Genomic DNA, 27,784 nt, shown 5'->3' with positions numbered 1-27,784 from the left:
CCTAGGATTTCTTTCTGGTGGTGACTGATAGATTTTTTTTCTATTTCTGTTTTGCTTTCTTATTCTAGAACTTCAGGGCATTTTTTCTTGATAATTTCTTTTAATATTATAACAAGATTATTTTATTTATCATAATTTTTAGGCAGTCCAGCTATTCTTTAATTAGTTCTCCATTCTCCCTAACAGTTGTTTTTGATGAGATGTTTAAAAATCTCTTCTATTTTTTTCTGTTTCATTATGTCTCTGTGTCTTTAATGTCATTAGTTTCTCTTTTCACAATCCTAGTTTGCAAGAAATTATTTTCTTCCTTAAATTTTTGATCTTCTATTTCAAGTCAGTTGACTTTCTTTTCACAATTTTCTTGATTTTCTTGAATTGCTCTTATTTTTTTTCTAATTTTTCCTTCCTCTCTCTTAATTATTTTTTTTAAATTTATAAGTTCTTTATAAGTTCTTCTAAAAATGTTCTTGGTATCATTTGACATTTCCCATTGAAAAAGGAGTAGCTTTTTTAGCTCCATTATCTTTCTGTTAATATGAAGCAAGAACTTCCCTCTCTTCATAATAAGCTAACTATGGTTGTGTTCTTTCTCCATTGCTTTTTCATTTTTATTTTGTTTTGTTTTGTTTTGTTTTTAGTAACTATTAATATTATTAAGTTCTAGTCCTTAGGTGAAGGAAATAATGCTCCAAACTTAGGTCCTTTTTCCTATTATTTTTTGATGTCTATTCCAGGGTTCAACCTTGGGCTCTTCTTTCCACTCCTAAAGCATGTCCAGAGCCACCTGTTATGCTGTTCAGCTTATGATCTTAATCCCTCTGGTCCTTCAAGTAGCTGCAAACTGTAGCTGATCTCTCCTCCCTGGAAATGAAACTAGGTATTCTGTTCTCCAACAGCCAGGAGAATCCCTGTCCCTCTGCTACTGCACTCACTAGGTGTATGCTAGCTCCTTCTCCCCTGCAGTGGCAGCCCTGTCTGGAATGCATCTGGTCAGTACATCTGTGTTTATATCCCTCAGGTCCTTCAGTCTTCTCCTACTCATTCATCAGACCCCCCACACTGTCTATAACATGAAAATCTCTAAGACTGAGGCTATGAAAAAAATTTTGAAGTAAATTTCTCTGATAAAGTCCTCCTTTCTCAAACATAGGGAGAACAGAGTCAAGTTTATAAAAATAAGAATTATTATTCCATTGAGAAATGATCAAAAGGTATGAACAGTTTTCAGATGAAGCAATTAAACCTATCTATAGCTATATGAAAAAAATGCTCTAATTCCCTATTCATTGATGAAATGAAAATTAAAATAACTCTAGGATATTATCCCATACCTATTAGATTGGCTAACAGGACAGAAAAAGAAAATAACAAATGATGGAGTCGATGTGGGGGAAGCAAGACATTAATGTACTGTTGGTGGTGTTGTAGACTGATTCAACCATTCGGTAAAACAATTTGGAACTATTCTCAAAGGGCTAAAAACCATGCACATCCTTCAACCTACCAATGCCACTATAGGTCTGTATCCCAGAAGAGATTTTTTAAAAAAAGAAATAGAACTTGTATGTACAAAAATATTTTTAGCAGTTCTTTTCAGGGAGCAAAGAATTGGAAATTGAACAAATGTCTGTCAACTGGCAAATAACTGAACATATTGTTGTATGTGATTATTATGGAATACTATTGTGCACAAGAAATGATAAGCAGGATGCTCTCAGAAAAATCTGGAAAAACTTCCATGAGCTGAAGTGAAATATATTGTGCACAAATTAACAGCAATATTATAAGATGATCAGCTGTGAATGACTTAGATTTTCTTGACAATATCCAAAACTCTTAAGGATTTATAATGAAAAAATGCTACACATCCCCAGAGAAAAAGCTGATAATATCTAAATACAGATTGAAACTTTTTTTTACTTTATTTTTCTTAAGGGTTTTTTTTTTTGGTCTATGTTTCCACAACATAAATATGTAGAAATGTTTTACATGACTACCCATACATAACCTATAACAAACTGCTTGCCTTCTGGGTAAGAGGAGGGAAAAAGGGAAAAAATTTGGAATTCAAAATTTTTTAAATGTGAAAATGTTTGTACATGATTGAATGTTAAACTGGGAGAAAATAAAATTATATATATTTAAGATGGCTATGTGAAGGAGATTAGCACAGAACACAGAGGGGAAAAAATCTCATTATAGGAGAATCTTTTGAAATTAAAGTCCTTAACCTTTTCATGTCATAGATCCTTTGTTCAGTCTGATGAAGCCTATGGACCCCTTCTAGAAATGCTATAAATGCATCCAATAAATAGGATTACAGAAGAAAATAATTACAGTGAAAATCTTTTTTTTCCTCATCAAATTTTTCAAATCCTTTTAAATCTATTTATAGATTTCAGGGGTCCTTGGACTTCAGATTAAGAACCCTTGTTTGAAAAGATTCTAATCAAAGCACCATTCCCCAAACAAGGCATCTCCACCCTATTCAACAAGATAATTACATCATTATTATAAAATCATCAGCATTAGAATCTAAATTTCAACCACCTACATTTATGTACAGAGGTTGCCTAGTGGTTCTCTTTTCCAAATACTCTCAGCAAGTATAAGATTTGACATAACTACAGGTTCCTCTGCCTGATCAAAAAGGATTAGGTCAGATATATCTGACACCATTTTTTGATAATGCAGAAATGCAATAATATTTTACTTTATGCCTTGGCTTTTGATCCTCTCTCAAAGCAACAAGGTGTCAATCAGTGTTCTTTATTTCTGAACCTACTGCATCAATCTAAGTTTTCATTTCTACAGAATGAGCTAACTGAATTAATTAGTTTAAATAAATTGCATCGATAATAGCATTTTCCTGGTTTATTAATTAAACAAAATTTTAAAAAGTCTTTTTTATTCCAGAATCATCTTTATGTATTTTGTCCTAGGAACTATTATTTATTGTTGTTACCTTATTATTATTATTATAATTATTATTATTATATTTAGCATTTCTATATCTCTTCACATTTTTGCTCAGTGATTATAGTTATTAGGTTAGCCATTAATTATTATTCCTCATCACAAAAGTAGAATGAAAAACCTTACTATTGACCCTGTTGGATAAAGAGAAAAGGTCAAAATCAGATTAAATAAATTATCAGAGATCTCAGAAAAATTGTCATAAAAGTAGAAATGGCCCTCTCACTAAGAGTCTATCATTCTTTTTCCATGAGGAGTGAATAAGTATTAACAGTCTGTCCTTTCCCTGTCTCAAAGGGTTGGCATCAAGTAGAGTTGCCAATACTAATAGCTGACATTTACCTCTTGGCTTTAGTGTATGTGAAGCACTTTACATACATTATCTCATTTGAGCCTCCAACAACCCTGTAGGATAGGCATTATAATAATTATTATAATGCCTCTTGTACATCCCTCTTGTAAGCTGAAGGCAAGAGGTTAAGTAACTTAATGGTCACGCACCTAAGCACTCTTAGTAGCTAACACTTATGTAGTCAGTTAAAGCTTGCATATATTTCTTAAAGATAAACTGTATCATAGATATTCACAATTTCTTACATAATTTTCTTTCTTGTTTTTCTTTGTATAGTGAAATATTTGCATTCATTGGAGTTAAAATTCAATTTGGAAAATAAATATTATATTACCTTATTTGACTTACTCCTCCTTACATCTTGTTGATGCAGTGGGTAAGACAGTAAGAGTTATAGCCAGTTAGATCTGAGTTCATATCCTCCCTCAGACATGTTCTTATACTTGTGAAATTTTTGTTTTGTTTGTTTTCTCTCATTATTTTTGTACCCAAGTGTGTAAATAATCATCCAAGCAATGTGATAACTTCTATATGCAAAGGTCATGCTACTGGCTCATGAGGACATGTGCTTTGACATTTTTATCCAGTACATATGATGAGTAAGTACCAAGACATAAAAATCTCTTTCTTTACTCCTTTCACTGATATCAAACATTAGTAAAATGACTCTTTCTAATAAAAGGTGCAATCTGTGGTTTCTTAACTACATAAATTTAACAAAGCTATAAGAATACTGAATTAATGTCCTTTGACACAAGGATGCTATGCCCTAAATAACTAAGCTAGCCATTGATAGGTAAGACTTAAAAAAAAAAATGAATGCCCTATTCCCTACTCTTAGCTCATAGTGTTAAATATCTACACGGTCATGCTCTTAACTGGCAACTTCAATTAAGTTATGCCCCTTTGCATTTTACAATCTAAAATATGCAACACTAACTCAAGTGGTTTGCATGTTAAAAAAAAAAAAAAAACAAGCTGACATCATTTTTAATGAAAAGACTTAAATCTTTCATGAATTTTATCAATGTAGATACTCTTTCCAATTATGTTCACCCATCCTATTTGATTCTTGTCTTTTTCTCCCATAAAAATATAAGGTTTCTTTGAATAAATTGGAGGCCTCTCTGAATATTGCATTATTCCAACCAAGCAATTTTTTCATTTTTAATTGTTTTGTTCCATCAAATATTTCACAATTATATATTTAAAATTATAATAATCATTTCTACAAATTTTGAGTTCCAAATTCTTTCCCTCTCTCTCACCCTATCTGTTCCTTGAAAAGATAATCAATTTGATATCAATTATACATGAGAAGTCATGCAAAACATATTTCCTTATTAGCTATGTTGCAAAAGAAAATACACAAAAAACAAGTAAAATAAAATGTTGATTTTTGTTTTGGCAATTGGGGTTGCCCAGTATCACACAGCTAGAAAGTATTGCGTCTGAACCTGGATTTGAACTCAGGTCCTCCTGACTTCAGGGCCAGCACTCTATCCATTATACCATCTAGCTGCCCCCAAAAAGTACATTTTTAAAAGTATACTTCAATCCATATTCAGAGTTCATCAGTTTTCTCTCTGGAAGTGAACAGCAATTTTTATCATGGGTTCTTTGGATCACTGCTTGGTCAAAGTAGCTAAGTATTTCACAACTGATCATTCTTACAAATAACATGCAAATTTTTTTTTTGATTTTTGAGTGGCCACAAAAAATGTTTTTGCATCATTTTACCGAATATTTCCTTAAAAAATAAACTGTGAACAGTAGGCATTCACAGTTTCTTATTTAACTCTCTTACTTGTTGTTCTTTATATATTGAAATGTGTGCACTTGTTGAAGCTTAAGTTCACAATAAAAAATGAAAAAATTTTAAAATACATTTTATCCATATCATCAATAAAGCTTTTAGAAAAACTGCACCATACTGGACTATATCTATCACTTCTAGTACTCAGTATTATGAAATAGAGTCTCTAGGCAATGTTTATAAAATAAGAGGGTCATATGTTGGCAAAACTTTGTGATGAAATGATTGGTGAATGAGCATGACATGGAACAAATTACCACATGCCACACACCCAAGGAATGCTCAGTAAACAACCATAGTATTAAACTGATAAGCAGCTCTGGTCTCCTGCTGTAAAGAAAAAAATGCTGATATTTTATTCAGCATCACATCCCATCTAAGACTGCTCAGAGATCCAGTAAGCTCTTCTCCATACAAAACATGAACCCAAGTCATCACATAAGAAAGTGCTACTTCCATTTAAATTTTCTTTCTGATTCCATTTAGTTAACTATAAAATATTTTCATTTGTTCCTCCTTTCAAATACACCTTTGATTAGAAATCAATATTGTCTATTGCTAAAGGCTTTAAATTCACAGAATCACAGAGCTTGAGAATTAGAATTCCGGAGCTCCATGGTCATTTAGACCAATCAATAGATGAAGAGAATTTCTAGTACAACCTATCTAACAGGGAAAATATACCACCTTCTAAGGAGGATCATTCTAGCTTTGCACAGTTGTTAGGAAGTCCTGATGTCAAGTCTAAATTTGTCTCTTTGCAATTCCCTTCATTGTTCCTTATTTGGATCTGAGATCAAAAAGAACGGCCCTAATCTTTCATCCTGACAGTGCTACAAATATTTGAACACAGTCATTATGGCCCCTCTGAATCTTCTCTTCTCCAAGCATTGCCTTCAACCAGTTCTCATACTTTACATAAACTCTAGACCCTTCAACATTTTGGTTGTCCTCTTGATACTTTTCAGTTTATCAGAACACCATGCTTCAGATAAAGCTTATCACCTTTCTTTTCCTAAAAACTATAATTTTCTTCGTACATCCCATGTATACATTATAGAATCAAACTGCTAATATTGAATTCTTAACCCAGTAAAACCCCAACAATGCTTGAAGGTTAATTATTATCTAAATATACTTCCCCCTCCTTTATTTGTGAAGTAAATGTCTATACCTAAGCATAGACTTTACAATTATCCTTATTCAATAGCATTTTAGATTCAGCTCATTCCACTGGCCCTTTTTGCTGATCTAGTCAATATTCTTCTGGATCTTGACTCTGTCATTTACATTTTAATAATTCCTCTCAGTTTTGTGTCATCCGCAAAAATCTATTATTTTATTCAACATAGAAATAGAAACATAAAATGACATAGATCTTAGAATGAATAGCTGAAGCACTCCACCAGAGACCTTCTGCCATATTGAAACTGAACTATTTACAATTACTCTGAGTCTGGCCATCCTACCAGTTCTAAATTCTTTGTCTAACTCATATATTTCCATATTCTCTAATAGAAATTGATATAAAACTTTATTAAAAGCTTTGTAAAAATGCACAGTATTCTCTTCATCTACTAATTTATTTATCTTATTTAAAAAGGAAATTAGATTCATTAGGTATGATGTATTTTGATGACATCATGATATTTCTTTATAATTACACCTTCTCTCTCTAAAGATTCAACAACCAGTTCTTTAATGTCTGTTCTAGAATTTTCCCAGGAGGCATAAACATATTCATTGACCTATTTGTTGATTTTCTTCTCTTCCCTTTTGGAAAATCATCACATTCATCTTTCTCCAATCTTCACTTTCCATGGTCTTTCAAATATCATTGTCAATAACTCAGCAAAAAATAACAACCAATTCTTTCAAGACCTTGGATATCAATTCATGAGCCAAGTGATTTGAATTTGTCAAGAGGCAAATACATGTTCTCTTATCATCATTTTATGTGGGTACTGATGGGTACTGATTCCATTAGTGGGTTTTATGCTATCATTTCTAATGTAAAAGTAATTCACTTTTTCAGAGAAAACAGGAATAAAATACAAGTTAAGCAATTCTTACTTCTCTATATTGTCAATAATCTACATCCCTTCCACCCCCAAGTAAAGCTCCTATCCCTTCCTTGATCATTCTTTTCCCTACCAGTATAGCTTTAAAAAAAAAAAAAAAAAAACTTTTCAATACAGATCATCAGAATGAGAATCTAAAATGGATCTTAGTAGCTATCTAGTTGAAAACAAAACAACAATAACAATAACAAAAACCCTGAAAAAACAACCCCCTCCTACAATTTTTGCATCAACTTTCCTGTTTTTGCTTGGAGACCTCCATTAATGGGTAATCCTAATATACTGAGGTATCCATTCCCTTTTGTTATAGTTACATGAGGAGATTTTCCCCTACACCAACACTAAATTTGTTGTTTTACTGTTTCCATAACAAAGATTTATGTATTCAGTCACTGTGACTTCACAAAATGGCACTTACATGATGAAAAATCAATCCACAAGCATTTACTAAGCACTTATTGTGTGCCAAGCACAGTGTTAAGTACATAGAATATACAGCAAGGTTACACTATGCATAATTTCATGATGATCTCATTATAATGAAATAATGTGGGTAAGGAATGGTAAGAAGACTAATTTGGGACACAATGGCACAATATTGTTGTGAAGAGGATTAAAGTATAATAAGACGGGAAAAGTAGGTTAGAGTAAGATTCTCCTTGCCTTTATATTTAATTTTTTATTGGGAATATATATATATATATATATAACTTCATACAGATATTTAAATGAAAGATAACTTAAATGAAAGACTATTAATAAGTGGAGAATCCATGGAGATTTCCCAGGGGAGGTGGTGCTTGCATTGAACATTGCATTGCTTTTGTTTTTTGGGGTTTTTTTCCCCCTAAAGCAATTGGGGTTAAGTGATTTGTCCAAGGTCACACAGCTAGGAAGTGTTAAGTGTCTGAGACCAGATTTGAATTCAGGTCTGACTTCAGGGCTGGTGCTCTATCCACTGCATCACCTAGCTACCCCTGAACATTGCATTGCAAAGAAGATAAGCATTTTTGAAGAGTTAAAATGAGAAGTCAGTAGATCTCAGCCCTGGGGGAAAGGAACATAGCCAAACAAATGCATCACAATAGGATATAGGATGTCAAATTTAGAGAGCATTGGTAGTCCAGGTTGACTCTAATATCATGTGAAGGGATGTAGTATGCAACCAAACACATACTCTTTTTTTATAGCTTTTTATTTACAAGATATATGCATAGGTAATTTTTCAGCATTGACAGTTTGCAAATCCTTTTGTTCCAACTTTTTCCCTCCTTCCTCCCACCTCTTCCCCCAGATGGCAGGTTGACCAATACATGTTAAATATGTTAAAGTTAAATATAATATAATGTCTACATGTCCAAACAGCTAATTTGTTGTATAAAAAGAGTCAGACTTTGAAATAGTGTACAATTAGCCTGTGAAGAAAATCAAAAACACAGGTGGACAAAAATAGAGGGATTGGGAATTCTATGTAGTGGTTCATAGTCATCTCCCAGAGTTCTTTCCCTGGGTATAGCTGATTCAGTTCATTAATGCTCTATTGGAATTGATTTGGTTCATCTTCATTGTTCAAGAGGACCACATCCATCAGAATTGATCATCATACAGTATTATTGTTGAAGTATATAATGATCTTCTGGTCCTGCTCATTTCACTCACATCAGTTCATGTAAGTCTCTCCAGGCCTTTCTGAAATCATCTTGCTGGTCATTTCTTACTGAACAATAATATTCCATAATATTCATATACCACAATTTATCCAGCCATTCTCCAATTGATGGGCATCCATTTTCCAGCTTCTAGCCACTACAAAGAGGGCTGCCACAAACATTTTGGCACATACAGGTCCCTTTCCCTTTTTTAGTCTCTTTGGGGTATAAGCCCAGTAGAAACACTGCTGGATCAAAGGGTAGGCACAGTTTGATAACTTTTTCAGCATAGTTCCAAATTGCTCTCCAGAATGGCTGGATGTATTCACAATTCCACAAACAATGTATCAGTGTCCCTGTTTTCCCGCATCCCCTCCAAAATTCCACATTATCTTTCCCTGTCATTCTAACCAATCTGACAGGTATGTAGTGGTATCTCAGAGTTGTCTTAATTTGCATTTCTCTGATTAATAATGACTTGTAGTATCTTTTCATATGGTTAAAGATAGTTTCAATTTCTTCATCTAAGAATTGTCTGTTCATATCCTTTGACTATTTATCAATTGGAGAATAGCTTGATCTCTTATAAATTAGAGTCAATTCTCTATATATTTTGGAAATGAGGCCTTTATCAGAACCTTTGACTGTAAAAATGTTTTCCCAGTTTGCTTCCCTTCTAATCTTGTCAGTATTAGTTTTGTTTGTACAAAAACTTTTCAATTTGATATAATCAAATTTTTTTCTATTTTGTGATCAATAATGATCTCTAGATCTTGCAAAAGAAAATAAAAATTTCAAAATGCAGAGATACAGAGTCCATGCAAGTGTAGCAGATGACTTGCAAAAATGCACAAAGGTATAAGAGGCAGGACATTTTTGGAGAAGAGCTGATTGGAATCATTAGGGCTTATATTTCAGGCTCTATGCTAAGTGTGTTGCAAATATTAAATCATTAAATCATCAAAACAACCTTGTGAAGAAGGTACTGTTATTATTCCTGTTTGACAGTTGACGAAACATGTTAAGTAACTTGCCTAATATCATACAGGATGAATTTGAACATAGGTTTAGCTGACTCTAGGCCAAGCACAACATTCACTACACCACTGAGCTGCCTCTATAATGACATACAGAATGTGTAAAAGATAGTAAAGTTAAAGTTAATTAAAGCTAAAGAAGTTAGAAGTTTAAAATTGTTGGAGCCAAATTGTAAAGGGTGTTAAGTTGAAGAGTTTACATTTAATCGTGGTTGGCATTAGAAAACTACTTAAGGCTCTCTGTAACTTATTGTTCTGGCAGAGAGCTGAGCAGTCAAAAACTAAGTTACTATGTTCCCTATCCCACAAAGCTAGTTATCATAAAGGTTTTTCAAAGGATAGCTTATACCTGGTTAAGGTATTCTTGTTCAGTCTTATGCAACTCTTCATGATCTTATTTGGAGTTACTTTTTGGCAAAGATACTGAAGTGGTTTTCCATTTCCTTTCCCAACTTATTTTACAGATGAGGAAACTGAGGCAAACAGGATGACTTGCTCCTTGGGCAGTCTGAGTACCAGATCTGAACTCAGGAAAATGAATCTTCTTGATTTCACCACCAAATACTTCTACCTATCAGGTAGATTCCTAACAAATGAAGCTGAGGGAAAGGTGGAAGAATCATAGATAGTACTCACAAAAATGAGTCAATAGAGTTTGAAGGTAAAAGTTACAGGTAAGAATTAAACATAAAATTCCAATGGGGAACTGAGGTAGTGTAGAGGTTGAGAAGTCTGGGAACCTGATAGGTAGGAACATCAAATCAACATCAAAGTCACCAAAAAGGAGTCAGATTTTCTTCTTGAAAACCTTGAAAGCCAGGTTCTAGAATCAATGGGGAAAACAGAAGCATATCCCAGCAGTTCATAGATGGCTGAAATAGGTATTAATATATTAACACAACCTACAATCAATTAATGAAATTAAACAGATGTTTACTAAGCATCAGTCAGGTACTGAGTTATTGGGGACTTTGAGAAAGGTATCGGTGTCCAGACCTGTGATTTCATTGATGCAGCTAACCTCTGGTGAAGAAATTCCCTTTACCAATGTAAAGTCCGTGATTGTTATGAAATTTTTATCTTAAGAGTTTCCTCAGACACTAAAAAGTAAAGTAACTTCTCTTATACACATCAGGTAGTAGTTATCAGGGAAAAATCTTGGATCCAAGTTTACCTGCCTCTGAGGCCCCACTCAGGAAACTGGGTTTGGTTATCTGCTCTGTATCTGAACCTGCCTATATATGTTATTTGCTCTAATTAGAACGGGAACTCCTTGAAAGCAGGAATTAACTTGTTTTCCTATATGTTTCCTAAATGCTTAGAGTTTGAAATGCTTTTCCTTTCTATTGTAAGCCTATCCCCTTAGGCAATCTCCTACACAATGTGCACTTGCCAGGCCTAATTCTACTTACCTTCCAAGATCAAGTGAAACCGAGTGTATTGATGGTGGGATAGCCAGGGACACATTCGGGAATTTATCAGCCTTCAACAAATATTTATTATTTACTATCTGCACAAGGCCAAATTTAACTTACTCTGAGTTTTTCAGTCAAATCAATGGATTAGAGTTAAGGTCAGGCCCTGAAAATACAAAGACAAAAATGAAGCAGTCCCTGCCCTCTAGCAGCTAACATTTTACTGGAATGAGCATTGTAATGAACAGACATATTCATCTGGAGAATGTTGATGTCTCTGTCAAACAATATATACCACAAACTTCAAATTTATTCCTCAAAGAATTCCTCAAAGATCAATCAATATGATTGATCTCAACTTCATTTTATTGCCTTCATCTATTTAATCAAATAGATTAAAGATATTTCCGATCAAACTTTGCCATCCTGTGTTGTCACAGACTCAGCGAACTTATTATTGTTCTATGATTGTGCTTTCTGCATACTCAGTAGGCTGACATTGCTTAGTTCTAATTTATTCAAAACTAAGCAGCTGCATCGATTGGACAGATTCACAGCAGCAGCTCAGTGTTTTCCTCAATTGTTCCATTTTAATTTCAGTGCAATTAAGGAGAGAAGAAAAAGGCTGACATGTTTTCCACAAGCATCACCTTTGTGAAAAGTTCAATAGCCTTTGTAAGGTTCTTGTTAGGAAATTGTCAGGTATTGTTTTGTGCAGCCATGTGAAGAGAACTCTCCAATAAGTTTCAATAACACCGAAGGTAGGGGAAATATGTTTATATTGGGGCACAACTCATAACCTTTCAGGATGAAGGTGTTGTGTATATTGAAGAGGATTCCATTAAGGGTGGCATTTGGAAGAATGATGGCAAGTTAGTTCGCACCCCACAACTGACATGGGAAAAATGCTAAGGTGAATTACTGACATTTCTGCAAGGGATGCCAACAGAATGATGTAATAAGCTGAAACAGACTTTGGAACTGAGAAAGCCATAGAAGCAAACAGAAACAGTAAAAAGGTGTTGCTGCTGCTAGTGATTGATTAACAGCACAACCCACCGGAATAATTTTAACTGTTGCCACCTGGTAGACTTTTAAATGCTACAATGTAATCTTAAAACATGGATATTTCTCACACTGAATCCATATTAAAAAGTAGTTTTGTCCTTTGAAAGAATATATTTTGCTCTCCAATAAGGAAGTGTGAATCTAGGTATGTGAGAATTCAAAAGTATAACTCCCAGGAGATTTTTTTCAATTCATCTGTTAAAACAGCTGTTCAAATTGTGCATAACAATACAACTTACAATAATGAAGGATAAAGCAAGGAAGACTGCCCATGAGTGTGATTAATGCCATGCTCACATTTCAGAAAAACGGATGACAAAAGCAGATGTATTCAATATCTTCTCCTTCTACCATCATAACCTTAGAGTTCTGCCTCCTAGAAAAGGAAAATTAAATGTGCTGACAAAGAGGGAGGTGGAAGCCCCAAAACACAAAATGTCAACTGCTATTGTAAACTAGTGAAAATCAAGCTTAGATGACAGCAAAGGATAAATCTATTTCCAGCGTTGGAAAGAACCTGGGAGGTCACCCAGTTCAACCTCCCAATCAATGAAACAATCTCCTATCCAGAACCACTGACAGGTGGCCATTGTGCTTTCTGTTTGATCAATTCTAAAGACAGAGAGGTCAGTCCTTCCCAAGATAGCCCATCATTTAGACAGTTCTACTTCTTAGACAGTTCTTTCTTATATTGAACTGGTCACTCTCACCATTATTTTCACCTTTTATCCTAGATTTCTCTATCATAGTCCCAATAGGATAGAATTTAAAAAGTGGTTTTAAATGGATATTGAATTATTTTTGCATATCTTAATGCATAGAAAGCACCTTTATTGTTATCATCAAAAGTATTTCTAAATAGCTTATTTTTATTTCATATTTTATTAATCCCCTTGTTTTCTTCAAAACTCTATTCAAAGGATACCTTCTATATGAAGCTCTTTTATAATCTTTTATAGGTACTCTCGCCTCCTTCCTAAAAAGCAACATCTTATATTCATTGTGTACATATTTACTTACACATTTAAAGAGGCAGCATAGCCTAGCAGTCACAGAAACTTGTCTTGAAGACCAAGAATGATAAAAGCCATATCCTTACTCTGACACATACTGGCCAGTACTTAGCAGAGTGCCAGGCACTTAATAAAGGTTTGTTAACTCACCAACTGGTTTTGTGACTCTCAATGGTCTAAGCAACATTCTAAGGCTATAAAGTTGCAGAGAATGCACATACCTACACCAATAGAGCAATTTTCTTCCTCTGAAAATTCTCTACATCAATGAAATCTCAGAGCCACTCCATGTCCTTATTCTACACTTCTTAAATAAATGTTGTTTTCTCCAACAAAAATGGTCAAGAACTTGACATCAAAGTCCTTGAGGTCAAGAGCCTTTTCATTTCTGCCATTGTATCGGCAACTCATAGCATAGTGCCTGGGAAATAGAAAGCACTTAACAAATGCTTGCTAATTCACTTTTTATTACTAAAAACTAGTTTTCTGAACAGTATATCAAATAGGTAGCAAAGGCACTTCACAACAAACTTTTAAGGTCTTAGTTTAAATTTCATTAGAATATATATTTTTCTGTCATTCCACAAAAATTAACTGAGAAATTTCCCCAGATTTTAGGTCAACATTTAAGTCAACAAAAATAACATATTTAAGAGTTATAATTGAAAAACCCAATTAGAGTCATAAGTCTTAATTCATAGTATTTGGCTTCAAAATTCAGATGGACTGTGTAGAACTGGAACAAGCAACATTTCAACATCAAGAATGCATTTGGGAGTATAGAATCACAGAAAAGGAGAACTGGAAAGTATCTCAGGACTATCTAATTTAATCTAAACACAACAATAATTCCCAATATAACAAACTGAAAAAAAAAGTCTTCAAGTTTGTTTGAAGACTTCCAAAAAGAACATACTGTCTAGTTTTCAAATCAGCCCATTTCACTTTTCAATAGCTCTAATTGTTCAGGTTTTTTTCCTGCATTAAGCCTAAACTTACCCTTTTGGAAACTCCCATCCATTGCCCCTGATTTTGCCCTCAAGTTCCAAGAAGAACAATAATAATAACAACAATAATAATAATAGCTAACCTCTACATAGCACTTATTATGTGCCAGGCACTATTCTAAATGCCTCACAATTATGCAATTATATGATTATTATTATTATTATTCATCACCTAATCCTCACAACAAATCTGAGAGATAGGTATTTTTATTATTCTCATTTTATAGGAGAGCAGCACTCCCTCCCCATAGTACTAACCTAGCTGCCCTTCTATATTATAGCCTTTCAAATATTTGAAGACAGCATTTCAGTGAATGGACAGCTAGGTTTGGTTTCAGAAAGATTTGAATTCAAATCCAGCATCTAATATTTACTAGCTTTGTGAAGCTAGGCAAGATACATAACCTCTATTTACCTCTAGAGAAAGAAATGGCAACCCACATCAGCATCCTTGCCAAGAAAAGCCCATGGACAGTATTAGTGTGCTAAGATCCAAAGGGTCATGAAGAGTCAGACATGACTGAAAAACTAAAACCTTGTCATTTCCTAAGACTTGCATATAATGTTGCATATCCTCATTTCTATCATATGATCCTCACACAGCATGGACTCAAGGGCTTTCATCATTCAGACTGCCCTTCCTGAGAAGTCTCCACTTAATCAATGTCCTTCTTAAACTGTGGTTCCCAGAATAAAACACAAATCTCCAGATGAGGTCTGACTAGGGCAGAATAAAAGGTAATATTGCATCTTTTCCCTTGTAGCTTCATCTTTTCTCAGGTGACCTTGGATCACATTAGCTTTTTGTGCTTGCAGTCCATTAAAACTTCTAGATTTTATTCAGAAAAAATATCTTTGTCATCCTCTAAATTGGTCTTTCTAAATTAATTTTTATACCCAAGTGTGGGATATAACCTTGCTTAATTTCATCTTTGTGGATTCAGCCCACTGCTCTAGTCTGTCTATAAAGATCTTTTTGTGTTCTGACTCTAACAGATACTGTGTCAGCTATACTTCCCTGTCAGTTTTTATGTCATCTGACCGTTTGATGAATCTGTCATCTATGCTTTTATCTTTGCCACGGACAAAAATGCTAACCACAAGTCCATAGAATATTCTACTGGAGACCCCATGCCACATGAAATTGAACCATTAATGACTCTTCTCTGAATCTTTCCATCAAATCAGCATGAATTCCAACCAGTTGTATTACTGTCCCATGATTCCTTCATCACTATTTTTTGATCCAGTTTTTTTAGCAATTACAAACTTATCTGAGTTTGTATAAAGTTTTTTATTTAAAAAACATATGTATGGGTAATTTTTCAACATTGACCTTTGCAAAGCCTTCTATTCCAAATTATCTCCTCCTTCCTCCTCTCCTAAATGTCAGATAGTTCAATACATGTTAAATATGTTAAAATATCTCATATCCAATATATGTATACTTATTTATACAGTTTTCTTGCTGCACAAGAAAAATTGGATCAAGAAGGGAAAAAAACTGGGAAAGAAAATAAAATGCAAGCAAACAACAACAGAAAGAGTGAGAATGCTATGTTGTGGTCCATACTCAATTCCCATGGTCCTCTCTATGAGTGTAAATGTTTTTCTTCATCACTGAACAATTGGAATTTGTTTGAATCATCTCATTGTTGAGGAGACCCATGTCCATCAGAGTTGATCATCGTATAGTCTTCTTGTTGTTGTGTATAATTATCTCCTGGTTCTGCTCATTTCATTTAGCATTAGTTCATATAAGTCTCTCCAGGTCTCTCTGAAATCATCCTGTTGGTCGTTTCTTACAGAACAATAATATTTCAAAACATTCATATACTATAATTTATTCAGTCATTCTCCAATTGATGAGCATCCACTCAGTTTCCAGTTTCTTGCAACTACAAAAAGGGCTGCCACAAACATTTTTGCACATGTGGGTCCCTTTCCCTTCTTTAAGATCTCTTTGGGATATAAGCCCTGTAGAAACACTACTAGGTCAAAGGGTAAGCACAGTTTGATAACTTTTTGAGCATAGTTCCAAATTGCTCTCCAGAATGGTTGGATCCGTTCACAGTTCCACCAACAATGTATCCATCTGATATTTTAAGAGAACCCTCCTTTTTTCAGTTTTCAGAAAAACTAGGACAAGATTCTTCATCAAATGAACTGCTAAAGACAAGATACACAACAGCTGCACTCGTGTTTTCTAGTGCAATCAGTTCATTGCCCCAAGCACATAGCTATCTCTTACTTTTCCCTCATCATGCTCTAATCAAACCTTTAAAAAAAAAATTCCCTACCATTGTTGTTAGCATCTTTTAATTCAACATGCTCTGGGCTTTTGCTTTTTGGACAACACTTCTGGTAAGAAAGCTGAACTAACTTTATCTCTCCTTTTTCCATCATCTATCCTTGTTATTTTTTAAATTAGAGATAAACATTTGGTTTCTTCAAGATTTTCACCTTTCTTCTTCAAGATTATTTGTATCTGTAATTTCATTTCTTATAAAATTGTTCTAAAACTCTTTTCGAATCACAGGTTATATTATCAGACCTATCATATTCTTGTATGCTTTGAAATCTTTTCCTAAAATTTGGGATACATGTCAAAAGCATGTCTAGTATTTAGTTCTTAACTTTTTGTTACAAATTCTCATGCCTTCCACATGCTAATCTTTTCTGAAGTTACAAATAAAAAAGCAAAGAAAGTCCCTTTCTTCAAGAAATATGGAGAAAATAGAAAAAAAAGAAATGGAAAATATGGTTCAAGAGTAAAAATACAAAGAAACCAATTGGGGAAATGGTGTGTGGACTACACAAAATTCCAAAACTTACATATTATAAACATTTCCTTAAAGAATAAAGTTGAACAAGACTAGACATGATGAGCAAGTAAGAATATCACAAAAAATTAAATTTATTATAATCTTATTATTATATTATATTATTATAAAATATATAATATTTTATATTTATATTTATCACTAAATAAATATATAAATATATTGTTATATATACAAAGAAACCAATGGGGAAATGGTGTGTGGACTACACAAAATTCCAGAACTTACATATTATAAACATTTCCTTAAAGAATAAAGTTGAACAAGACTAGACATGATGAGCAAGTAAGAATATCACAAAAAAATTAAATTTATTATAATCTTACAAGAAATATTATAGATTATAATAATATATATTATTTAGTGATAAATATATTTATTTAGTATATAATATATAAAAATATATTATTAATATATATTATTATGTATTATTATATTGGTCATTTATAAACTAATAATATATATTTAGTGGTCATTTATAAACTAGTCTTTGCACAATTATACCATCAATTTCTTAGAACAAAAATTAAAATTTATAACAATATAACAATTTTATATATATAAAACAATATAACAATAAAATTTATAACAAAATTAGAAGCTTACCCATTAATCCTTATTTCTACGTCCTTCTCTTGTTTGTTTTTTTCAATTTTATCATATATATATCTTACTTTATATGGTTGTTTGCATACTCCCCCATTACCCTTAGACTATGACCTCATTGAAAAAAGGTATTTTATTTTATTTTTTTGTACCTCCAGTGCTTATATAGAACTTGGCACTTATTGGTATTTATTGACTATTTGCAGAGAACATTAGGAGGATTGCATCAGCCTTTCAATATTTCAGAACCTTTGGATCGTAAATTTCTTGAGAACAGGGATTTCTTCTTCATCTTATTTTTATTCCCACTACTTAGAATGTACTTAATAGATAGTTATTAACCAACTGATACACAGATAAACAACATAAATTGATCCATTAGTACATATATCTTTACAGAACCTGTATCTTTATAGATAAGGAAATGGGATCAGAATTTAATAAAGAAGTGCCCTGGATCACACTTGAGAAGTTTTAATTCACTTATTGACCCTAAATATTTCCCTGAAAATAAAGGTATATATTTTTAATGTCAGTTAAATACTATATAGTCTTTGAAGAATGGCAGGTCACTCACCCATAATAGATGTGCATAGATTCAATGTACAACCAACAAAAAAAAATTGACCTAGAGAAAAGTCAAAATATGTATTATCAGAAAGATACTTGATTTAAAAAATGTCATGGGTCAATCATATAGAAAGAACAATTGAATACTAATGAATGGCTCATGTGCTCCTTCAGTTCCTATGCAGTGATAAGAAATCTAAAGAAAGACCATCAAAACATTAGATAAATTATTTCTGGAGGCTATATAGGAAGCCAGAGACAAGATTTCTATACAATGGAAAGACCTGGATGGATTTTTATCTACTTCAGGGCTTCTTAAATTGTTTCGATTCGTGACTTTTCACCTAAGACATTTTTATGCAAGCCTGGGTATATAGCTATCTAGAATAGGTACACAAACATTTACCTGATAATAATTCATAATTTTGCAACCTTCACATTCAGTTGTGTGATCCCATATGGAATTATGACCCACAGTTTAAGAAGCTTTGATCTTTGTGATAGGAGGATATATCCACACTGATGAGAATGTATAGCCATCTAAGTATCAAAATTACATCAAATATTAGCCTGTATCAATTACATTAAATATTAACTTACTTGGAGAGATCTAGCTTTGTCATTAATACACAATTTAGTTGTCTTGGGCTTCGCATAGATGGACAAACAGAATTTCATAAAAAGAGATTACAACTAGTTATTTTCCCTTTCATTGAAGAAGGTAGACCTTGTAGCTGACTCTTTTTTGCTGCAGTAATAAAATTTCTGATATATTCAATGACTTTCCCATTTCTCAAGCCTACATGTTAACAAAAGGTCACCCAATTTGGCTCTGTTTCCCTGTGTGCTCTGCAAGGTAATATGGTTCTAAAAAAGAAAAGCTTAACTTAAAGGTCAAAATACAAAAATCTATTTTTTCTGAGTATAAAATATTGAATATCTTCTTAGATTCATGGTTCATGCTTCCTGAGCCCAAATGATTCAAAAAATTTCATTGTCCTAATAAGAATTTTTAATTATAAAAGACTTTGGCAAGTTATAGTTCTGAAACAAAACTGAGACCTAAGACCTGTCCCAGTATACAAAGGTATTCAAAACTTCATCAAAACAATCATTTCGCTGCAAATTAAATAACACATACATATAAATAACTGTTTCAAGTACTCTCAATCAGTTCAGGGATCAATCATTTTATAGACTAGAGATGATCTAACAAGGTTTATGAAGCATTTCTGTGAATTAAATGCATATATGTGCCTTCTATTTAAAAATCAGAGATGATTTCTCATGGGGGTAAAAAAAAATTTCAGACTGAATTGGAAACTTTTTCGAGGAATAGTCTAGCTTAGTGGTATTATAGCACCTAACTGCACACCACTACCACTACCATTCCCAACCATTCCTAGCTAGAAGTCTAAACACTTCTGAAACGTGATATATAATTTAACCTGAAAATTGTACAAATAAGTTCCAGGCATCAAATAAATTGGTTCCATATATTATCAGCTTTGTAAATTAAAAATTCAGGTTGTTTACTTAAAGCAAGATATACTTCTCATTTTGTTATGGCAGAATATAAGTTCTGGGGAATGGGAGGGAAGAAGCTATTTTTCACTTGTCCCCATATGTCCCTAGAACATTGCCAGGCATATAGTTGTTGCTATAAAAATGTTTGCTGAATTTGAATTTATTAAATAGGATCCAGTAATCTAAATGGCATTGATTGTCAATTCTTTTCCCAAATTTTGCCACTGCCATTTGTACAAAACATTTTTAATTTACAAAGCTGATAAACAAGATTGTGTGATGCTTAATTATGATGGACTTGGCTCTTTTCAACAATGAGGTGATTTAGGTCAATTCCAATAGACATGGAGCCATTACCTTCTAGAGAAGGGACAATGGGGATTGAATGTGAACCAAACATTGTACTTTCACTTTTGTTGTTGTTGTTTGCTTGCTTTTTTATTCTTTCTCATTTTTTTCCCTTTTTAATCTGATTTTTCTTGTGCAGCATGATAAATGTGGAAATATGTTTAGAAGAACTGCACATGTTTAACCCTATATTGGATTGCTTGTTGTGTAGGAAAGTTGAGTTGAGGGAAGAAAGGGAGAAAAATTTATAATACAGGGCTTAGGAGGGGTAAATATTGAAAACCATCTTTGCATGTATTTTGATAAATAAAAGGCCGCTATAATTTTTTTTGGCCGCTATAATTTTTAAAAGAAATGCCATAATAAGCTAATAAAATAAAACAAAATATAAAAATATCCATGATTTAGGGAGAGGAATTCCCAGTATTGATACTTCCATGAATACAAATTACAAATTAGTCTTAGGGTGTTGCTTGATGACTAAAGTCAGATAGCTAGTAAGGAGGAGGGATAGCGTTTAAGCCAGACTTTCCTGATCATCACAAGTCCAACGTTTGTGCACGACCTGTATTCTTCTTTCTCTGTAAAACTTTCTTTGATCCATTTAATCATTATTTCTCTCTTTCTTTTCAAAATATCTTGCATTTGCATCAGATACTCATTGCGTAGCACTGCCTCCAAATCTTTCAATGTGCTTGGAAAATAATTAATACATAAATAGCATTTTCATGTTTATGAAGTATTTTTATATGTGTATATATTATTTCATTTGATACTCATAATCCTGTGAAATAGATATTATACACATTTGATAGATTAATAACCTAAGATGGAGAGATTGTAATGTGACCCCAAAACCACACAGCTAGGGCCTTCCATCTCTTAATTATTTCCATCATATCATATAGATAACTTGTTTGCACATATTTGTTCTCTCTCCCATTAGACCATGAGTTCCTTGAGGATAGGGACTGTCTTTTGCCTGTCTTGGTATCTCCAGCACTTAAGACAGTACTTGTTTATAGTTTGTTTAGTTGTTTTTTAGTCCCATCCAATTCTTTGTGATTCCATTTGGGGTTTCTTGGCAAAAGACAATGGAATTATTAGACATTTTCTTTGCTAGCTCATGTTAAAAATGAGAAAATTGAGACAAATAGAATGATGTGACTGGCTCAGGTCATACAACTTGGTAAGTGTCTGATGCTGAGTTGAACAAAAAGATGAGTATTCCTGACTCCAGGCCCAGCATTCTATCCTCTGCACCACCCAAAGGTCTCCACATAAGGATCCAGCAGGGAACTGAGGTAGCATAGAAGTTGAGGGGTTTGGGAAACTGAGAGGTAGAAAATTCAAATCTATGTCAAAGTCACCAAGGGTAAGTTCAGAGGAAGGAGTTGAAGAAAAAACTGGAAGCATATAATAGATCACTTTTTTTTAAATTCAAACTTTTTACTTTATTTTATAAAATAACAGTCTACCCACATATACCCTATGTGATAACATATAAAGTTAATCTAGGTTTGGACAAATTAAAACTTTTATTATAATTTTCTTTGTTCTTCTTTAAAATTTTATTTTTTGTTTTTTAATAGTGTTTTATTTTTCCAAATACATGTAAAGATAGTTTTCAGCATTCAATTTTGTAAAACTTTTTCCCTCCTTTCCTTACCTCTCCCTCCCCAAGACAGAAAACAATCTGATATAAGTTAAATATGTGCAATGTTTATATACTTTAACATATTTAACATGTATTGGTCTACCTGACATCTGGGGGAGCAGGGAGGGGGAAGGAGGGAAAAAGTTGGAACAGAAGGTTTTGTAAAGGTCAATGCTGAAAAAATTACCCATGCATATGTTTTGTAAATAAAAAGATATAATAAAAAGAAAAAAGAAAAAAATTATGTTTAGATCCACATTCAGTATCCATAGTTCTCTCTTTTGATATGAATGATGTTTTACATCCCAAGTCTATTGGAATTGCCTTGAACCACTGCATTGTCAAAAAGAGCCAAGTCCATCAATAGACACATAATAAATGTTTACTGACCGACTCACAGACAGAGCCTAGAAAAGTGTTTAAGGCAAGATTTCAACTTAATTATTCCTGACTTCTGGTCTAGTTCCACTATATCACACTACTTCCAAGTTTAGCAATGAACCTGGAAAATATGGGGGGGGGGGGGGGAGGAATGATAGTAAAGGTCAGTAACATCATGAATCAAAAATGCAAAGAAACAAAAGTCTCAAATCTGAGCATCCATAATAATACTGAGGATTTAGATCAAACTTTTCTTCTTCTAAACTCAAAACATTTTCCTTTGTAAATACCTTCCTTGCAAATATCATTATAAAAATGAAGTTAAGAAGGCAATATGGCTTCAAAAAAAGAGTATAGCTGGATTTGAGGCCAAATGATCTGCAATCACATTCTAGCTTTATCACTTAATGATGCATGTGACTTCTGACAGAGTCTTTTCCCAGAGTTTCTTCACTTACAAAAAGAGGAAATTGGGATACATTATTCCTGATTTCTCTTTGAGCTCTGATAATCTATGAATATCCTCATACTTACAGAAGAAAGCAAATATGAACATAATAAGACTCTTTATTTCTAAAAGGCAATGTTCACAAAAGTATGCAGAGTTTATAGTCTTCATTAAAGGGCTATCTGTTGCAATGAAATGATAACTTCATCCAAAATGCAAGGCAGTGTGATGCATTGGATAGGAGACTAGATCTGGAGCCAAATTCTTATTACTACTTATGTGACCTTGGATGGGTCACTGAACATTTCTTAACCTACCTTATAAGGATGCTACAGATATTAAATAAGATAATATATGCAAAACACTGTATCATCATCACCGCCATCTTCATCATTTCTAACTTTATTACACATTGCCTTCTTTTGTGCAATTAGCAGTCCAAACAACTGAACTACTTTCTCCCTGACCTAGATTTTCCATTTCCCCCCTCTGACTCCTGAGTACCGGCCATCCTCCATACCTAATAAATTCCTCTTTTTCATCTTTCTTTAAGCTCAGGGGCCTCCTTCTCCACAGAACCTTCTCTGATCTTTCCTCAAATCATGTTGCATTGTTCTTTCTGGTGGATATATTCTATCTCAGGTAGAATATAAGGTTTTTAAAGGAAATAACTGTTTCAATTTTTGCCTTTGTATCCCCAACTTATCACATTTCTTTTCGCACAGTAGGCTTTTATTAAAGATGTGTCAAATTGAAAAAGAGATCATGACTTTCTACTTTCTCTGCCTTGATATGGATATATACTATGTTTAGTCTTTAACAGAAATAGCCTATTACACACACTTCAAGAACAGGTTGTGCACAAAACATGAAACAGATTAAATATTCATAGTTTGGTTTATGAGCAAAGTAACAAACTTCACAGAAATCAAACTACTCACAGAATGAGAAGCTGAAAATTGCTGAGGAAATTGCAAATTTTATTATTTGCTAATAAATCAATATAAGCAGATTATTTTACTAAATAAAAAGTAAATTTAAGATTCATGATGAGCAAGTATCTTGAGAAGTCAACAACACATAAGCTGGTTTCTACTCACTAGTTAATGACTTTTGAAGAGCCTGTGTGTAGCTTACTTCTTCCTTATCTATCTTTATCATCATGGAAGGTAATGTTCCTTTCCCCTCCCTGCCCACCTTCTATTCTAGGATATTTCATTTATCAAAGAGTAACTCAAATGATCTTGATCTAGGAAAGAATTGCCTTAGCTACCATTTTCAGCTTGAACATCAGGAGGGTATAATATGATTTTAGCAAATTCAGGGAAGCTAATGTCCTGGACATGGATAAGATAATTAAAAATCTCTACTATGCCCCTATTCAGAGAGCTATCTGGCTATTGTTGCTCCCTTTCTGAGTCTTTTCAGAAAAATATGGAGTGTTTAACAATGAACAGGCCATGGAGTTCTAAGGCAATGGCCCTCCAAAAGCACTTGAGAGGCAGCTGATGAAAATACTACAGCAGAATTACTCAGAGAATTGGCATAGATATTCTGAGGTGTCACTTTGGAACTGACAGGAAAAGCTGGGAAAGTAAAAGAAAACTGAAGAAACAATGGAAAATTTAAAAGAATCAGTCAGTTCATGAAATATATCATAAGAATTGTCTTAGTTCAATAATTCTAGTTACTTCATACCACTTAGATTGTTGATTTACAAGATATAATAATAATAATCAAGTGATAATAATAATCAGTCATCCCAGAAATACAGTCAGTCAACTATAGGAGATATTCATCTGTTTTCCTCAAATATTCAAATGAATCTCAGTGATCTCGGTGATTTGCGTAATCCCTTTTATCCAAACTCAGCTTTGCCTGCCCATTCTGTTCAACTCTTGCCTACATCTTTCCACAAATTGTCACAGGAGGTCCACCCAAAATGTTGGGATTTTCTTCCCTTTAGCCTGACATTCTAAATCCCAAGCAAAATACTCACACAATAAGATTATCTCTCACTCTCCCCATGTGACTAACCTATCTTTTTTTTTTTTTGCTCATACATTCCCTTGATGACATACACCCTCTATTCCAATTTACTTCAACCATGAAACAACCCATTATCTGTTATATACCACACAAAAATGGGTCTGACTTGCCTTGAAGTTATATTAGACATTTATTGAGGTATATAATCTTATAATATGGTAATTGAAGCTGAGGAGTAATAGGAATGTTCCCATATAAAAAAGAAAGCAATAAAAGATTTTGGCGGGGAGGGGATAGATGATAGAGTCAGAGGGAAAGAAGGTCACAATGGGATTATATTGAATGCAGGAAATGAGAACAGATGTTGTATATACCCTAAACAATTTATTCTAATAAGTTGTTTTCAATTTAATCATATTTAAATTTTCTTTGTGTTTAAATTCAGAGTTTTTGCCCCAAAATAATTTAATTGTGAAAATTAGTTATAACTTTATAGAATTTATGATCTGCAGAGATCTTATGTATGCTCTAACCTAAGATTCTTAAAATTCTTGTACTAAGCTGTACTAATCCTCACAGAATATATAGATAGATTTCAAGAAGATTTTAAATGGGGAAAAAATTTACCCTTATTTCCACTACTCTTTAGCAGAAAATTAGACTTACCCTCAATTTTCAAAAATATTATTCTCAGAAGGGTCCATAACTTTATCAAAAGATTCAAAACTCTTAATTTAACTAAATCCCCTTATTTCGCAGACAATGAAATATACTCAAAGAGGAGAAGCCCTAGTACAGTTGGAATTAAAATCTCCAAGCCCATTGTATATGATCAATATACATTTTATTTATATATATAAATAGAATATAGCAGATGCCCTTCAACTTTTTGTTGCTAATGATGATGAACCAAGTCTGATTCTCAGTTCTATGTTCTTTCCACCATATTTCACAAAAATACTCTATTCTCCATGTCTGTAGTATTCAAAGCAGTATATTTTTCAAAGCATAGTATATTTCCAAAAAGTGTGAGTTTCTCAAGAAGTCATCTCTTTTTCCACATAATAGTTGTTTACAGGGGTTGTCTACAATAAAACCACCTATATAATTCAATCATTTTCATCAACTCTCTGATTCTATCTCCTTAGAAGCTCCTAATCTCTCCCCCTACTTCTCCATTTACTTTCTACTACAAGCATCAAGCTGTTATAATCTAACCATGGCTGAAGTAGCCACAACAGCAGCTATTCAGGTGCGATTGAGAAAAATCCCACCCCCACTTACAGAACATTTCTTTCTTGCCCTAAAGACAATTTTGTGGCTCAACAAGAGGGGACTATCTGCCATCTTGGTCAGTAAGGACTGAGTAAAGCCCTACTCCACCATTTTGGATGGCACAGAGGAAGTCCCACAGGATGAAAAGATATAATAAGGGTTATAATTTATTTTATATATATATATATATATATATATGTTATAATATATAATTATATATTTATTAAATCATCTTTCCCTAAAGGTTAAACTTTTTCTGAGCTTACTCATATACTATTCAGGAAACCACAATATTTCTAGTCTCCCAGCATAATCTCAATGTAATACTCATCTCCTCATTCTCCATATATTCAATTGTCAAATCTTGTTATTTCTAAACCAACAGCATCTCTTATCTTTCCTTTACTCTCCACTCAGTGTCAATACTGAGTTCAGGCTTTCTTCTCCTCTCCCCTAGACTATTGCAATAAGAAGAGGAAGAGAAAACACATTTATTAAGTGCCTGCTTTTTATAAATTGCTAAGCATTTTACAAATATTATTTCATTTAACATTTATAACAGCCATGGACCTTAAAGACACTGGGGCAGAGACTAAGTGACTTGTCCAGGACTACCCAGCCAATAAGTCTGCGGCAAAGTTTTCTTGACTATAAGTCTAGAGCTCTAGCCACTGTGCCAGCTGTCTCTAACTACAATAATCTGATTCATTCCCTAGCTTCAAGTCTTTCTACTATCCAATACATCTTGATTTTCCTAAAGACTAGACTATAAAACTCCAATAGCTCCCTATTACCTTTAGGATCAAATATAAACCTTTCCAGTTGGCATTTAAACAACTGGTTTCTAATTTACCTTTTGGTACTTTTTGTATACTACTTTTTTTCCCCTGGACTACAATCCAGGAAACGTCTTTTTGCTATTTTTATACCGTTACAAAGGTTTAATTAATGTTCAAAAATGAGTAGGTAATTAAGGTTGATACTATCCATTGATCAGAACCACATAAAAGATAAACAATAGATTTACACTGAAAATTTCCTGTGAAACTGAAATCTGACACAATTTACACTTGCTTATTGGTTTTGCATTGTGTATGTTAAATATTTAGACTTAGAGAAAAAGACTCTTACTGAAAGAGTGTTATACTTACTCACTCTTATGGCTTCTCATCTGATAACACTGTATATCTTTTAATAATTTTTTTTATTTTTAATAAAAACATACAATTTTAAAAGGATATTTACTTGCTTAGCTAAATATATTGACGAAATTACTTGAATAATTAATTAATTAAAAGTATCATTTATAAATCCCCTTATCCCTCTAGCATATGTACAGGATATTTCAAAAATGGTAATACATTTTCAAATGTGGAAGAGTCATTCAAAATAGTATTAATGATATATTAGTAAGAATAAAAGGCTTTTGTTCTAAAAATTAAAATTAAAAGTTTTAAACTATCTCACCTCTCATCCCACCTTTCATCCTTTTTATAATTGGATATGTTCTCTAACACATATAACGTTAAAATTGACACATGTAAATAAGTATATTGAGGATTATAATTAAAATTTATTAAGAACATGGGAGAACAATCAGGAGAACTTGTAAACAACTGCTCTAATTAGTTATTTCTAAGCATTTACTCAGCAAAAGATAATAATAATGTAAGAAAGATTATATCCAAGGTCTATCCAGGCTGCTATTTGTTGGCCTCTTAAGATA

The sequence above is a fragment of the Sarcophilus harrisii genome, chromosome 6 (assembly GCF_902635505.1).
Source record: "Sarcophilus harrisii chromosome 6, mSarHar1.11, whole genome shotgun sequence".
NCBI lineage: Eukaryota > Metazoa > Chordata > Mammalia > Dasyuromorphia > Dasyuridae > Sarcophilus > Sarcophilus harrisii.
Note: the sequence above shows the minus strand (reverse complement) of the source record.